Here is a 15,522-nt window from a genome sequence, read left to right on the forward strand (position 1 = left end):
TTATTGACCTTAGACTCATAGCGACAATAATTTCTTCAGAAATTAATAGCATTCATGTTTCAGTTGTGGGTTGTTGTTTTTTTTTTCACATGAAATAAATAAATGTGCAAAAGTTAGAGGAAAGAAGCTCCTGAACACGTACTTTCCAAGGCCCCATCTCATTTCTGCCTCCTGAGCCCCAGGATAACTGAAAGCCCCGAGCGAAGCCGCGCTGACGTGCAGCAGCTCAGCTCCTGCTTACTGCAGCCTTTGTTCAGCATCACTCCAGCATCGTGAAATTCATATGCTGTAGCTGTTACTGCTTCCTGTAAATACGTGTGATGATTAAACTGGAGAACAGCTTATAAACTCTATTGGTAAACCACAAAAATGCTGATCAGATTTTAAAGGGCTGACATAAAAGTCACGGGATTTGTGCGCTCGCAGAGGAGCCCGCTCGCTCCCCTGCTTCCCAAGCACGCCCTGTTGAGCTGGGTACCAGCAAACGCAGGATGCAGAACCTCACTTGCTTGGCACAGCTCTTGGCACCAGGTTTTGCTGCACTGGGGGCTTGGGGCAGGGTGAGGGCTGCTGCTTCTGTGCCGTGGGCAGAGCAGCGCATCCTCTGCTGGCTGCTCCTTGGGAAGGGAGCGAGGTGTGGGGACACAGCTGATGAAAATCGGGTTAGCGGATAGGAATTGGAAGAAGGAATACTTCTGCATGAGGAGAAGTGTAGGGAGGATGACAGTGGCTCTTTCTCAAGGCAAACAGACCCAGAAAGGACCAGAGCACAGCACGGTGAGCGGTCTCTCGGAAAACAAAGCCATGTTGCCAAATCGCAGGCTTTGGCACGGCTGTGCAGCCTCAGAGCTGTTCTGCTCTGCTCGGTTCTGCCTTGATAGAAAAATAGTAGTTTAATGGACTGTGACGATGCTTCTTTGCCTTCGCATCTCTGCCAGGGAAACTTGCTTTCCCAAAGCCTGAGCTGCTCGCTCGTGCCTTCCTTGGCTGCTCAGCACTGGGCTGGTCCCGTGCTGCGGGGCCCTAACGAGCAGCACCATTGATTGTGTGCTGGGGACTTCAGGCGAAGCCAGTGGGATCTGAGAGAGCAAACTACATCCAATAGAGGCTCATAATGACATATTGTAAATGCATGCATCTGACCGCCCTTTAATTGGTGCTTTATTGATAGTTTGCAATTACTGACTTATTTCTATCACGAGTGGAGTCTGCAAAGGCAGAAAAGGGTCCCAGTGTAAAATGCAGCTCTGGTGCATTTATAGCATTTCAACAAAAACCTGTTTATTTAATATTTACTGCCCTTTTCTTCATTCAGAATGACTTTTATTGACAATACTTCTGCTCTGCAAAGGAAGCAATAAAGTTTAATGTTGATACACCACTTAATTCTGCTTTTCAAGATTTGAATTGACATTACATGCAAGTTTTATTGGACATTTTATAATTGTTATTGGAGTCATGGTGGCTAGGTTGAGTAAGTGTATTTTTCCAGATTCCAACTGGCCTGGAGAATATTGCTTTGTCAGGAGCCCAAAAAAAGTTGTGCTTTTTAAAAGTCTTTTTTCTTTTTTTTTTTTTTTCTGAGTGTGAACTTATTCTTCTTTCCCAGTTCACATTTGCAAGGAGGAAGGCTCAGTGGGATTGCCATGTGGTTGTGCCCATGGGGCACAGCATGTCCTGCTGCTGCTCCGTGTGCATTGGTGCTGCTGGGAGCTCGGTGCTGTAAGTGGGAGCGTGGTTTGGGTCTGCTTCTTCCCATTTGAGTCCTCCACAACTTGAATTTCCAGAAATCTTCCCATTTGGCTGCTTTCTTGATCTCAAAATCAAGGAGTGGGTTGAGTGCTGGCCAGTTCCCATTAGAAGAATCATTATTTGTTGTTGCTAACCACCAGGCTGGAGAGAGCTTTGTGATTTATATCTGTGAGTGTAGCTTTCGCAGGACGTCTGCACTCAGAGATACTCTCAATCAAATCACAGTGCCCAGAGCAAATTTGCCAGGATCAAAAGTGGGTCCAGAGAAAACATCATCCAAGGATTCACAGCAGCATGGCCAAGCCCTGTCAGCAGTTTGTCCCCTGTGCTCCTGCTGCATGTCCTCAACACCAGCCATTCCCTGCTCTCAAAGCAGAGGCTCCCAAACTCCAGCCTGCATAGGCTAACATCATCCCTGGAGCTTTGTGCTTCCTTTGGTGTCTGCTGGGATCCTTCCCCCTGGGCTTTCTCAGATGCAGAGTAATGCACTGAGCCCATCCCACCTGCAGGAGCCTGCTCACAAGGTCTCACCTGGCAGGAAGGTACCAGCAGGTGATGGTGGCAAAGCCTCCCCTTTGGACTGCAGGCATGTAGAAAGAAACTTTAGATGAATGCAGCCAGTTACAAAGGATCTCCACTGTAAATATGTAGCATTGTTTCAAAAAAACATATTCTAGCATTTACAGTATGTAGAAATCCAAATCTAAAACAGAGATGAAAGTAAACGAACATTTAACTTTTCAACATCGTTAGGGATTTATTGTAAGCAGGTGCCAGACTTGATGTGCTGAGCAGCACTGCTGCAAATTGTCTCTGCCAGGAATAAAGCTGGAGGGGAGAGCTACAGCGCAGTTCCCTCCCTGCTTGGTTCTGCACTGCAGCCCCGTAAAAACAGGCTGGTGGGAAATGTCCAGGCTGAGCCACAGAAACTTTCAGGTATGCCTAAGCTGGAGTTTGCCTCTTGCCCGCATTATAACCGAGAGTCTTCAGAGTTTTTGAGAGTTCACTAAATCCTGAAAGCTTTTTGCTGCCTTTTACTGCGGTGTTTGTGGAGAGGATAGATACACTTTGAGGCAGGACTGTGTTCATCAAGATGCTCATGTCAGGAGTTACCTCGTTAGGTTCAATCTCCCAGCACTGGGTTTGGGGTTTCAGATGCCCACTCTAACTCACACAGATGAACTTGGTTTCACTGCGTGTGCCTGCGTGGTGGCTGTTGAATGTGATGTCACTTAGTGGGCTGGAAATGGAAGAGTTGGGGAAATCCAGTTGTCTCCAGCTGTTTGGAAGCTCAATGTACAGTCAGTACAAGGTGGGCAGAAAGCAGAGGCTGTTGCTTGTTAGGCACATGGGAATGCTGCACGGGGCTGGAGCGGCTGCCAGTAAATGTTTTACAACTAAGTTCGATTGGTGGTTCTTTCATTTGGGGTCTGGTGGTATCAGTCGGCTGATTTTGTAGCAGTGTTGGAATCTGAGCAACAATATATACATGTAGATCTGAAGCACCTCAAAGTTCTTGAGAAATCACAACCAAAATGTGATTGTTAGCAGGTAGAGAGGGAAGAATTATAGAATCGTAGACTCCTTTGAATTGGAAGGGATTTTTAAAGGCCATCTGGTCCAATTCTCTGCACTGAGCAGGAACACCCACAGCTCCATCAGTGCTCAGAGCCCCATCCAGCCTGACCAGGGGTGTCTGCAGGGACAGGGCACTGCCACCTCTCCAGGTACCCTGTGCCACTGCCTCACCACCCTTAGCATAAAGAACTTTCTACTTATATCCAAGAAGAGATCTTAGAAATGGTCCTAGAGTTTCTGGAGACCACAGGTGAGATATGGACTCTGTTACTGCATCAAGCCAGAGCCCTAAGGAGCTTATGGTTTTAAGGGGAGGAGGATGGAAGTACTGAATGGGGAGAGGAGAGGCAGGGTGGGGGAAGCAAGACCTTGCCTCGCTCACAAACCAGCTGCCATCAGGTAGAGGACCCTTCCACCAACCCATCACTCCCATGGGTCCATCCCTCCGCTCACCACCCACGGCCAGCATCAAGCACGAGGGTCCAGGAGTGAAATTGGAGAGGGTGCAAAACCATCTCCTTGCTGCTTTGCGGGTGTTTCGCTGTTCTGCGTCGCTGGCTCCTAAAACCCTGAAGTTGCATGTTTTTCACGATGTCTAATGCACAGCTTACACCAGCAAACGTATTTCTTGGCTCCTTAAGGCAGGCTGTAAAATTACGCTGCTTGGCAAAAGAGTTGATGAGGGGAAGCTAGAGGGAAGCCAAGAAGTGAGGAGAAAGCCACCTTGCCCCCATGAGCTGGCAGGTAGTGCTTGTAGGGCCAGCACATGAGGGGCTGAGGTTTTCTACAGCCATGGAGCAGTTTCAGCTGTGCCAGGTGGGAAGGAGCTTCAGTATCACAAAGGTAAAATAAATAAATATATAGTTTATTACAAAAAAAATAGTAAGTGGAAAGTGTAAAGCTAGCGCTGTTGGAAAAGCAGGGTCATTCCTTTGCTTCCAGGGAGCTGTTCTGGGTAGTAGTCATGGTTTGGGATTTCCAGGGTTTTAGACCTCAAATCACTTTGGATTTGAATGAGATCTGGGGCCTCGTCTCTTCCATGGCCCCTGGAAACTGCTGGCACCTTCTGCATGGAACATCCCTGTGCACAGCTCAGGAGGTCCAGGGGCATCGGTGCTGGGAGGGGATTGGTGTAAAGCAGAAGTTCTGCTGGGGCCTCAGGGCTGCCACCAATCCTCATCCCACAGACGCTTGGCAGCAGGCATAAATCGAGGCTGTTCAAGTCTGTTTTCAGCAGGAGCCCAGTATAAAAGGCAGAAATGACAACACCGAGAGCAGAGCTGAATTCCATGCTTGTAGAAAGGAAAGATAAAAGCCTTCAGCAGCCAGACCCCTTGGTCTGATTCAGAGCACTGACCATCAAAGCTCCTGGGGCAGCTCTTGGGTCCGTCCAAAGCACCGTGTGGGGAAGCAGCTGCTTTACGAGCTGGGGGAGGGCCAGGGCTTCACCAGAGCACGGGGAAAGCACCCTGCTTGCTGCTCTGCTGGGCACCGCGGCGGCACACGTGGCCCTGTCTGAGATGGAGACACTCAGAGAGGGGCAGAAAAAGCATTTTCATCGTTTTCCTTTCTTTATTTTTTTATTATTTTAAAGCAGAAAACAGTTGAATAAATATCTATATTCTTCCTTTTTTTTTTTTTTTTTCCTCAGCTTGGACAAACCTCAACCTTCTAAAGGTTTTGATGCAGGTGATCCTTTTCCCATCTCCTCTCCAAAGCTGTGCATGGGAAGCAAAGCAGGGGTTTTTCCCCTCTTTTTAAGGAGGACCAGCCCCCCCCACCACTACCACTGCCATGCTGCGAGACCTTAGAGGGATGAACAACCCCTCAAGCCACACACACGCAAATTAAATCAGGCTGCTGGAGTGCCACAGCTGCAACATATTGTGTTGCTAAGTTAGGAGGTAGCAGAGGTCACAGCAGCAGCCCAGGGAGAAGGAACAAAAATTAAACAGCTCCCCCACCCCTTTCCTGCAGAAAGTGTCTGAATCAGTGTTTGTTTTCACTTGTCAGATATGAGCTTGGTTTTGTTCTTTTTCTTACACTGGTGTAAGTCAGATGTGTCTCCAGGAAGACTGTTAGGGTTGCACAAATCCCAGGCTTGCGTCAGAAGAATTGGACCCCTCATTTCTGCTTAAGTCATGTACCTATAGGATATTTGCACTGCTCAGGTAGTTGTTTGTCTTTACGGACAGTGTAAAGTCTGTAGGAACAGCATGCATGAAAATAAAGCTGCTGCCCCATTTGCCCTGTGTGCCACCCCAGGGCTGCTGGATGACATGGGCAAGAGGCAGAAAACTCAGGCATCCGCCCTGCAGGTCAGCAACATGAGCAAGCTTGAATTAAGACCACAGAAGAGATGCAGACAGTATTTCTCCATGAGATGTCCCCAGGCCAGCCCCTCATTCCACTTGTAGCAGAGCAGCTCTGTGGTGGCCCATCTCCAGCGAGGTCAGGTGCGAGGGAGCGCGGTCCCTGGGGCTGGTGGCAGTGATCCCAAGGCAGAGCGGGCAGATGGTGGACGTGTAATCCTAGAAGTCCAAATTGTGTTCATTTTGTTGTGGTTTAGAAAGCAACAAGAAACAGAAAACATCCCAGGAAAATTAATAATAGAACATCAGTTTGCTGCTAGGAGGGGGAAATGGTCCGCTGGAAACTGTTTTTATAATTTTATATTTGTTTTAAAATCTGGCTTGGATTTGGGTCTGAGTTGGAGGTTGAAGAGAGCACTGAAGCACTGGGCTGGGACTATGGCGGTCCCTGCTGCAGCCCCAGGTCCCTGGGACTGGCCCTGCGTGCCCATCCCTGTCCCCTCCATCCCCATCCTCGAGCAACAGCAAAACAAAAGGAATAGGAAATCAAAGGAGCTGCAGGGTAGATTTTCTATTGCATCCAAGCCACCTTAAATTAAATACCAAGCTGTTTAAAAAAAAAAAAAGTCCAACTTAGGCAGAACCCGAACTATTTAATCACTCTAATATTTGATTTCACATCCTTGTGAAATAATAATATCTGTCACAGGGCAAGGCTGCCATACCAGACACAAGAATACCAACACATACCACCCCAAATCAGTAAATAACACTGCTCGTATAATGGTGTCTGGTATTAGTTAGCAACAAGTTTAGTTCTTGCATTTTGCAGTAGTCAGAGTGACTTAGAAACACTTACTGTTAGCCATAGGAGTGCATTTAATTAGCTTCTGATTCAGGGGGCTGGGGGCTTTTCTTTTCTTTTTTTTTTTTTTTAAATCATTAAATAAAGTGTCACCCCTAGCCAGTGCTGTAAACTCTATTTTGATTGTGGCTGCAATAACCCCTTTGGGCGTCATTCAAATTGTACTAAACAGTTTCTGGAGAGTGCTGGTTTCTCTCAAAATAAACCAAAGTCCGGCTTTGACAAGCTCTAATGAAAAACAAATTGTTATATTACTTAGAAAAATAATTTGAAGGAAGTCTGAATTAGTTGTAAAGGTGGAAAAGGTTCAGCTACTTGAAAATAGAAATTTGGAAGGTATTTATTTTAACCATTAAGCCAGCGGCCTTGAAATACAGCCTTGTTTGTTACAGAATGCGCCTAACGAGAGACATGAATCATGCTGTTAATCAGTATGGGAACTTGATTAATTGGAAAGGGGACCGTCAGTGACTCCAAAAGGCGGAGTCTCCTGGCAGCGGTCTGACACGGAGCCCTGGAGCTGGTGTGATTTACCATCAGTCATCCTGCTGGCACTCGGAGAGGAGCTTTGGAGGGATCCCACAGCCTTGGGTTTGTGGGTTGCTGTTTTTTTAAATCGAAAATAAAATGTGGTTCTTTGGGACGCTGTCAGCCTCTGCTTGTGTTGGGTTGTCCCTGAGACGCGCTTTGTGCAGAGCGGGGCTGCGCCTGTCTCGGAGGCAGCTCGTTGGGATGGCCTAGGCTCCCGTTGTCTCACCTTTGCTACTGATAGTGGTTTTGCTTATTAAACCTGAGAGGCAGCTTTTACACCCAGCTATGAAATCGGATTTGCATGGGAGGCCCCAACGATGTGAAGTGCGGCCATGGTTATAAAATCGCAGCAGGAAGGCCCGTATTCATTTTCACTGTTGACTGGGGCTCTTGGTTTGGGGGCCAGGAAGAGCTTGAGTGAGTTTGGCCATCCAAAAGCCCTGTTTGTGTTTCACATCAGCATGAATTTGCTCACAGGACTTGGCTTCCCCACGGCAGGGCTATTTCAGCTTTGTTTCAGGCTCGCAGTGCTGGCCCGGTTCGGCCCTGTCAGTGACGCTGACACCAGGCCGCAGGCACCTGGGGACCAGAGAGGTGGCCTTTGTCCTCAGGTGCCTTCCTGAGGCCCAGAATTCCAAGATCACAAGTCAGATCCCCAAATGGTAGTGCTTGCTTCAGTATAATGCAACAGACTGTGGATGGCCTTTTTGTTCATCCTGCATTACAGCCTGTCAGGGTGCTCCCAGGTCCCGTTTGCTGTGTAGGCTATTCTCTTTGCACTGCACGAACACCTTCCAGAAGGATATTAAATGACATGGCTGACATCCACACATGTGGGCCTGCCTCTGCCAAGGGAAGAGCTTGTAGAGCACTTAAGCTCACGGAGCTCTAGGGCAGGCTTGGTTTTTGTTTTTTCTTTCTGTTCTAATTGTGCATTTGATTTTTAAGATTTCGCTGAGATCCAGAGTCCTTGTGTTTGCAGTGCTCTAGCAGAATTCCAGGTGGTTGGGCTTGAAGAGAAAAATCAATTACAGTGATGTTGTCAGTGAAACTATATGAGTTGGCGAGGCTGCAATAGCTTCGGAACATCTGCACTTTCCAGATGTGATTCACTCTGAACGATGCTGCAGCATTTGTGTCCAAACAAGGATGGGAGATAAAGTATGTGTTGCACATGTGATTGCACGTATGTGTAAGTATATGTGTAAAGCATTGTCTAATGAGAGCCAGACCGGCTGTAAACCAGAGATGTTACTGAACTCAGTGACATGGTCTCGAACATGCTCTGTTGTCATATTTCCAGCGATGATTGTTTACATCTGTTTAGGTGTAGCTGCTAATGCTAACTAAAATCATTATGATCTATCACGTCGCACAAGCCAAAGCACTCATCCATTATTATGTGTCAAATGTCTATTTAAGCTGTAGACTTATGCAGTTTCAGAGTAATGGCTTTAAGCAACAGTGAAGCTCTTCCAAGTTTAATCACTGTATTCCTGGTTTGAACCAGTCACACTGCGTCTTCCCAACCCTTGGCTCTCACCGGGTCTTTGCTAATAGTCACAATGCTTTTCAGCAGTGTAACTGTGGTGGCGTTGGGATTTTGGTTTCTCTCCCCCTACCATCTAGATTTCAAGGCCCTTTAAATAATGTTTTATATTGAAATTTAAAAAGAAAAAAAAAAAAAAGGAGACATCAGAATAGCCTAACTGGAAACAGATGGCAGATTATGAACTTTTTTTTTTTAATGGGAATTTATAATAGATGTATTCTGAAGAGTCATTTAATAGTGTCAGATACAGACGTGTGAAGACAGAATGTGCCTATTTGAGAAGTGGAAACGGCGGGGAGTGGGCTGCTGCCTTTGGTGCATTTTCTCATGTTTGAGAAGGATTTTGCTGTGTAGTTAACAGCTACAGACAGCTCGCCTGGCTGAAACCAGTTTATCTCCAAGTCCACTGAGACAGTCCTGTGTCCCTAAGTGATACTTAGTGTATTCCCAGGTCAACAACTCTTTTGTTGTTATTAATTTGCAAATTTCAGTAAATTGTTTTCTGCCAGCTTAAATTGGGATGTCTTTTGTGCATTTGAGGCTACATGGATAGTTTGGTTTGCATACACCCTCCATCAGCTGGTCAGGGACACAAGTCCTACCAGTATCCCTCGCACAAAGATTGAATGCCTTCACTTATAGCCATTAAAATTAATCCTGTGCAATTCCAGCTTAAGGACAAAACGCTGAAACGTGTTGTCCATACTGCTTAGGGATAGTGGTGAGGATGGATTTCATGGTGTCCTGCTTCAGTGAAAATAGCTCATTAGCTTGTTCTGGGCCAAGTTGCTGGCTTTAATGTTTCTCTGTAATGATGCTGCCTCCAGAGAGGTTTTATTTTGATTTGGAAGTGTTGGGATGAGGATGCAGCCCTGAGATGCTTTAGCCCACACGCAGTTTACACAGCTGTATTATCTGATTCCCCAGGCACCACCAAAGGCATTATCTCTTTGGAGATGCAACAGCTAGAAATTGCAGGAAACCTGTGTCACTCGGTGCTTTCATCTTCCTATAAAAACAGGGCTTTCTTGGAGCCGGTGACTCAGAGCAGCCTCCGATTGGTGCAAGATGCTTCAGCGTACAGTGCCCACCTGGCACCTACCCACCAGCAGGATGGGGTCGGCAGCGATCCCAGGGGGTTGGCAGACCCCAGTCTCACTTTCCCTGACTGTGCAATGCTGTTGCCAGTCTGTGGAAGGATGGGTTCTGCCTGCTGCCATAAACTGAGTCAGTGGCTGATGTCAAGCCCCACATTACCTCACCCCAGCCAGTGTTCATGTTGCAGCCCCACACCACAATTGCTTTTCTCCAAGAGACTCTGGGGTTTAGTTTGGTCTCTCCCAGGAGCACAGGGAAGGTTTGTCTGTCCGCAGGAGGCATTCTTCACGCATACAGCCCGCTTTGAAGATAGGCTAAGCTAAACAGGAACAACATAGGTTTGCTCTGGGATTGGTGTCCACATGTGGAGTTATTCAGAAAGGGCTATGGCACATTAAGTTTACACCCTACTTTAATTAGAAAAACTTGCAAGCACAGAGAAACCCTAGAGTCATGCCAGTTTTGCAGACTGAGACAGCTAGTGGCCTATAACAATGTTCCCTGCTCATCACATTGGCACTTCTCATGACTTTTGCTTATGAGAAATGAAAAGAAAATCCCAGAGGCTGATTCATTCAGCTAATAAAGATCCAAGGCTCTGAGCCCTCTAAAGCTTGAAAAGCTTGTTCTCATCTCTGAAACACATTGTCACTGAGCCGATGCTAGTGTTAGCTGAAACATCCTTGTGTGCATAGCACAGAATTGCAGAAGCCTTGTACCCAAGGTGGTACAGTGGGACTGTGGACAAAGTCTAGCAGAAATGTACACAAAATGAGCAGTAACTCCTTAGAGCAGTTTGGAAATGTGTAGCATAGCATTCAGGTTTGCTAGGTCCCATGGACTGATTTCTTTCACTTTTCAAGCAAGGAAGCAGAGAGAAGGGAGCAGATGCAGATACAGGAGCAACAGAAGATTCAGAGCACAGTCAACATAAAGTTAAAAATTTCTTCTGTAAAAACAAATTGTACTGAATTGTTTGTTTGGATTGGGAATTAGTATGGCAGGAGTGGACAATGGGAAAGGGGCAGGGATTGCTTTTATTGCATCAACAGTGTCATTTATTCCATAACCAACGCTTGAAAACCAATTCTAATCCCCACTCAAATCCCTGTGTAGTCACAACAGTAAATCTGCCAGTTCTCAATCAAAAGCTGGTCAGTACTGCAGCCAGAAACCTCAGAAGGGAGCAAAGCCAAGGTAGAAGGGTCAGGATCTGGGGGAGGGAGCAATGTGAGACCCAAAGTACCCAAATCAGCTCTGGTTCGGTGATTTGGTTGGCAGGTGGGATGGGGCCAGAGATGCTACAGGGCCAAGATTTGTATTCTGTCTCCACAAAGTGTTCAGGGACAGCCAGTGGGTCCTAAAGAAGGACAGAGGTCAATTTCCAATGGCTGTTTAGAGGAAATACAGCTGTAGATACAAACCTGAGCTTCAAAACATTGTTATCCATCCTACATCCCATTGCCTATCCCCTTCTCCACCCAAAACAAAGAAGTGAGGAGCTGGAGATCCCTGGGGCTGTGGCATGCCTCTGGTCCCAGTTGCCATCACTGCAGAGGGATTTTGGTGCCTGCAGTGTCTCTGCTGGGGGCTTTTCCTCTGGCCCCAGTTACTGATGACTGGAGAGCAGCACAAGGGGAGGGAGATGTTTTTATGGAAATCTGTACCTCAACCGTCTTGGCAGCCAAACCTAAATGGCTCGAGTCTTTTGCCCCCAGCTTCATGTTTATGGTCAATCTGAAACTCCACCTGTGATCACCACATGCGTCCTCGGCAAGACTGCAGTAAATTAAAGCACAACAGGGAATTTTAAGAAATACATCCTCTTCCTTCTTGGAGTCAGGTTACATCGACCTCCAAACATCTGGACTCGGTGTCTCAGGGCTCCCAGAGGTTCTGCCGTATTAAAGGTTCATCTGCCTTTGTTACATTCCCGGCCTTTTCCCTTCCTCATTGCCTCTACTTGGTTGAGCGTTGCTTTTAGTGTGGCAGGCCCTCTGAGTAACTGATGTTTTCTATTCAGTGTGTAAAGTGTGTTGCTGAATTTCAGTTATCTGTTGCCACCGGTAAACACAGGTCTGCTGCCCATCGCCACTCAGTGTGGTTGTGAGAGGAGTCTAAAATTAAGCATGCTCCTGTTTGTTCAAAAGCCTGAATTCCTTTCTTCCCTTTTGCGCTCATGGTCTTCGAGGTCTTTTCCAGCACTGATTCTATGATTCTGTGATTCTCTCTGCTGTTGAGTATTGTGGGATGTCGTGTCACCAACTACAGAGCATCATCACAGCGATAGAGCCCAAATGGGGGCTGGGATGCAGTCAAGCCTGTTGGCAGCTTGTAACAGTGAAATGCAGCATCCCATGGCAATCCCCCATCCTCACCCAGGGAGGGGTACATCTCTGCATTCACCCCTGTGGCGTCCCAGCCCTGGAGCAATTGTGCAAAGATCCATGCCCAGAAGGAAAATGCAACTCCAGCTTTTTGCTTTCCACCTTTCAGGCATAGGCCTCAAGGTTTTAAAGACTTACACATGTGTTTCACTTGGTGTGCTCTGAGTATTCCCATTGAAGTTAACTAAGTGGATAAGACTTTACAGGATGAAAGCCAAATGAGTCCTCACCCACCGTGCTGGGAAGTCTCGTTGAAGTGGGTCATTGGAGGGAAAGGAGGAGGAGCCAGTGCTGAACTTGCCTCTTTCATTTTATACTTCTATTTATTTGAAGAGTAGATTTTTTTTCTAAGCCAGCCTGGGGAGGGGAGGAAAAAAAAAACCCAAGCTGTGGTGTAACCACCACAGTCAGATGTTGTCATGACTACTAAACAAGAAACCCAATTTATAAAATGAGAAAAAACATATGAGTGTGAGAAAAAAAGAAAGGAGATGCGATCTCAAAATATTAAGTATGATGTAGAGAAAAATATAAACACACAGTTAGGAAATTCCGTAAGGAATATGACTTGTTTAATATTAATCATAAAGGAAAAGATTATGAGAGCTCCAGTGAGTGCCAGATGAAATCCTGCACATGTCCCAACCCTGATAAGAGTCCTCGCAGTGGTTCCCCTTGGTGGCTCTGGGACGTGCTCTTCGCTCTCTGATGCTTTTCCTCCGGGCAGGATGGTGCAGTGTGCAGTGGAGTGGAAACCTCTGTCCATTCAGGGGCAGTTGAAATAATCTGTGCCATTATTTAAAATATTGATGACCGATGGGGGAAGATAATTCTGTGTTGGGATGCTCTTCTCTCTGTCTTGCTATCTGTCCTAGAAGGGACGTGGAGATCCTGAAAGGGAAGCATTGGATAAATCCCAGATATACGTGACTCGGTAATGAATATCCACATATATCCGTGAGTACTCAAGCTAAGGACAGACCTGTTGTCCAGGGGACAAACCAGGAGCCGTGTGGCTGTCTCAGCAGGACACCGCTAGGGGCTGCTTCGGAGCGTGCTGGGTGCCGTGCTGCATCCCTTTGTAGCACTGGGCTGGCAGCGCTCATGTCCTGGTGACGGTGCCAGCAGCAGGGTGACAGCATCGGTGCCACCACGGGATGACAGCAGCACATTGACACTCAGAAGGGAGCCCACAGCGAGTGCTGGGACATAGTCACGTGGGACCTTGGGGGGAACATCATGGGCAGAGCTGGAATTCGCTGCCTCGTTAAACTTCCCTTGGCCGTGCCTGCGCTGCTTGGTGTACTTCATGGAGAGATGGCAGGGCTAACTGTGCACTGGGAGATCAGTGCTCCGTGGCACGTCTCTGCTCAGCTGCCTGGTTTTGCAGCAGTGAGGCTGGCTGCTAGCAGGCTGCTATCAGTGTTTGGCACTCCCTTGTAAACATTTCAGTTTACAGTAACCTTGAGGGTTCCTTCTCACTGTCAGATGAAATTAAACTAGAACGTCCCATTAAATCACCCAGATGATGTCATCCATAGGGTCAGGGTGTAGGTGCTCACCAGCCCTGGGCCTTTTGGGGATATGGGCCAGGCTCTCTCCTTGCCCCCCCCCCCCACGCACAGGTGCCTTTCTTTCCTCCTGAGCGCATCCAGCCCTGCTCCAGCCTGGCACCACTCCAACATCAGCAGAGTGCTGTGCTGATGTGCAGGAACCTGGAGCAGCACAGCTCCGCACATCTTCTCCCAGCTCCATGCAGTGTTTTCATCCTGTTTGCTTCAGATGTACTGCACCCTTTTGATGGCTGTGATTTCAGACTCCATCAGCTCTGGGCTTCTTTCATGCCCTGTCTTGTTCCTCTCCCACCTAGCTCAAAGGAGCGCGTTATTCCACTTGGTTAGACAAGGCTGTTTGAATCACAGGGCCAGGCAATACCGAGCTGTTACTCTCGCTGTCTGTTGACAAATCTAATTTGCTGATGAATAATGAGTAACCTTTTACAATCATCCCCGCGGCTGCGCTCGTTTTTTGTTGAATGAGTCACACGCTCACTTTGGAGCATAGGAACTTACTCATGGACAGGCAGCTGTATCTCATCCTCTGCTAGAGATTATTTGGAGCTGGAAAACCTCAAGCTCAGTGCAGCTTTTTTTCCAAGAGTGCATCCTTCCCTGATAACAGTGCAGCTGCCATTAGGCTCTTGTCAATGCGAGGGCTCATTGCCGCGTTAGTCCGCCAGCAGCAAGGCTGTCCTGTGACAGCTCTTCCTGGAATATTCTAATAGATGTATATTTTTATTCCTCTTCCAAGGTTCATCTCATATGTAAGTGATCAGTGCAGCAGCGTGAGCAAGGATCTCCTTGCAGCTGTGACCTTGAAAGTGGGTGGCATTTTCTGCTTCCTCTCCAGCATCCTCTGGGATCCACATTTCATGTGATCCCATCTGACAGCAGCCAAATCTGTGCTGGGAAAAGTAGTGTGATACTACCAGGAAATACCCACTGCCCCAGCCTCCTTAGGGCCGAGAGCTTCAAAGCTCCCTGTAGGAGACAGGCTCCTCAGGCAGCTTTTGAAACCCCAGTATGCCGTGTGTGCATGCAGCTACCTCGCAGTTAAATGGTGCAAACTTTATTCTTCTGCATATGTTCCTTCCGACAGCCTTATCTTTTCTGTGCCTACAAAGCAAAATACAAGGCTGCAGCTTCTTTTACATGTTTTTATGACTATCCAGTGCTAAACAGTTCCTCTGCGGGAGGTTTATGGCAGTTTCCTACAGGCACACAGATGCACGCAAAATAAAATCCAAGCGCGGCTGTGGGAGCACCCAGTGGCTTCCTGGGCTCTGCAGCCCTTCCTGCTCCCTGCCACCCACTGTCCCCAGCCGTGCTGTGGTCCTGTGCTGCACGTTCACCTTTTTTGATCATTTCATAATTTACACCTCGTTCCCATTATAACCTAAATTACAAGCAAGGCGCCCAAATGCTGAAAAGAAACTGCTGCAGATGGCAGCACAAAAATGTGTTATTTAACACATTATTTAACACATTTTGTGTTTTCTTAAGCGTATCTGGTTTTGCCCACTGTACATTTCATTTGCTGTTTACTTAAGTCCCCACCACTGACAGCTTGTGGATGCTAAGCTACCATCTGCGACGTGAGCAAAATGCCTTTTTTCTCCTCCTCCATTTGCCCTCAGAACATTTAACAAAGGCTGTACGTGCAGCAGTGGGGCATTTTGGATCAGATTTGAGATGCAGCGTGTCAGCGAGCTGCCTGGTTACGCTGTAGGTTTGTCACCATTCTCAACCCATTTTCTGCTGGCAGAGCCAGGAGCTGCCGGTGTGGATGCTGATGATGTGAGGCTGTTTTGGAGCAGAGAGCATTGTGCACCCGAGCTGTGGCTGCTCAGAGCACTTGCACGGAGCTTTAGGAACAGGGGATTGCTGC

The 15,522-nt window shown here is 47.4% G+C and overlaps 1 protein-coding gene across 4 annotated transcripts in view; it reads left to right on the forward strand.

The window, feature by feature from the left end:
* Positions 1–15,522, forward strand: part of LMF1 (lipase maturation factor 1) — a 187,931-nt gene that overhangs the window by 112,029 nt on the left and 60,380 nt on the right. The gene's annotated exons all lie outside the window — the stretch shown is intronic.

Source organism: Numida meleagris, chromosome 13 (genome assembly GCF_002078875.1).
Source record: "Numida meleagris isolate 19003 breed g44 Domestic line chromosome 13, NumMel1.0, whole genome shotgun sequence".
NCBI lineage: Eukaryota > Metazoa > Chordata > Aves > Galliformes > Numididae > Numida > Numida meleagris.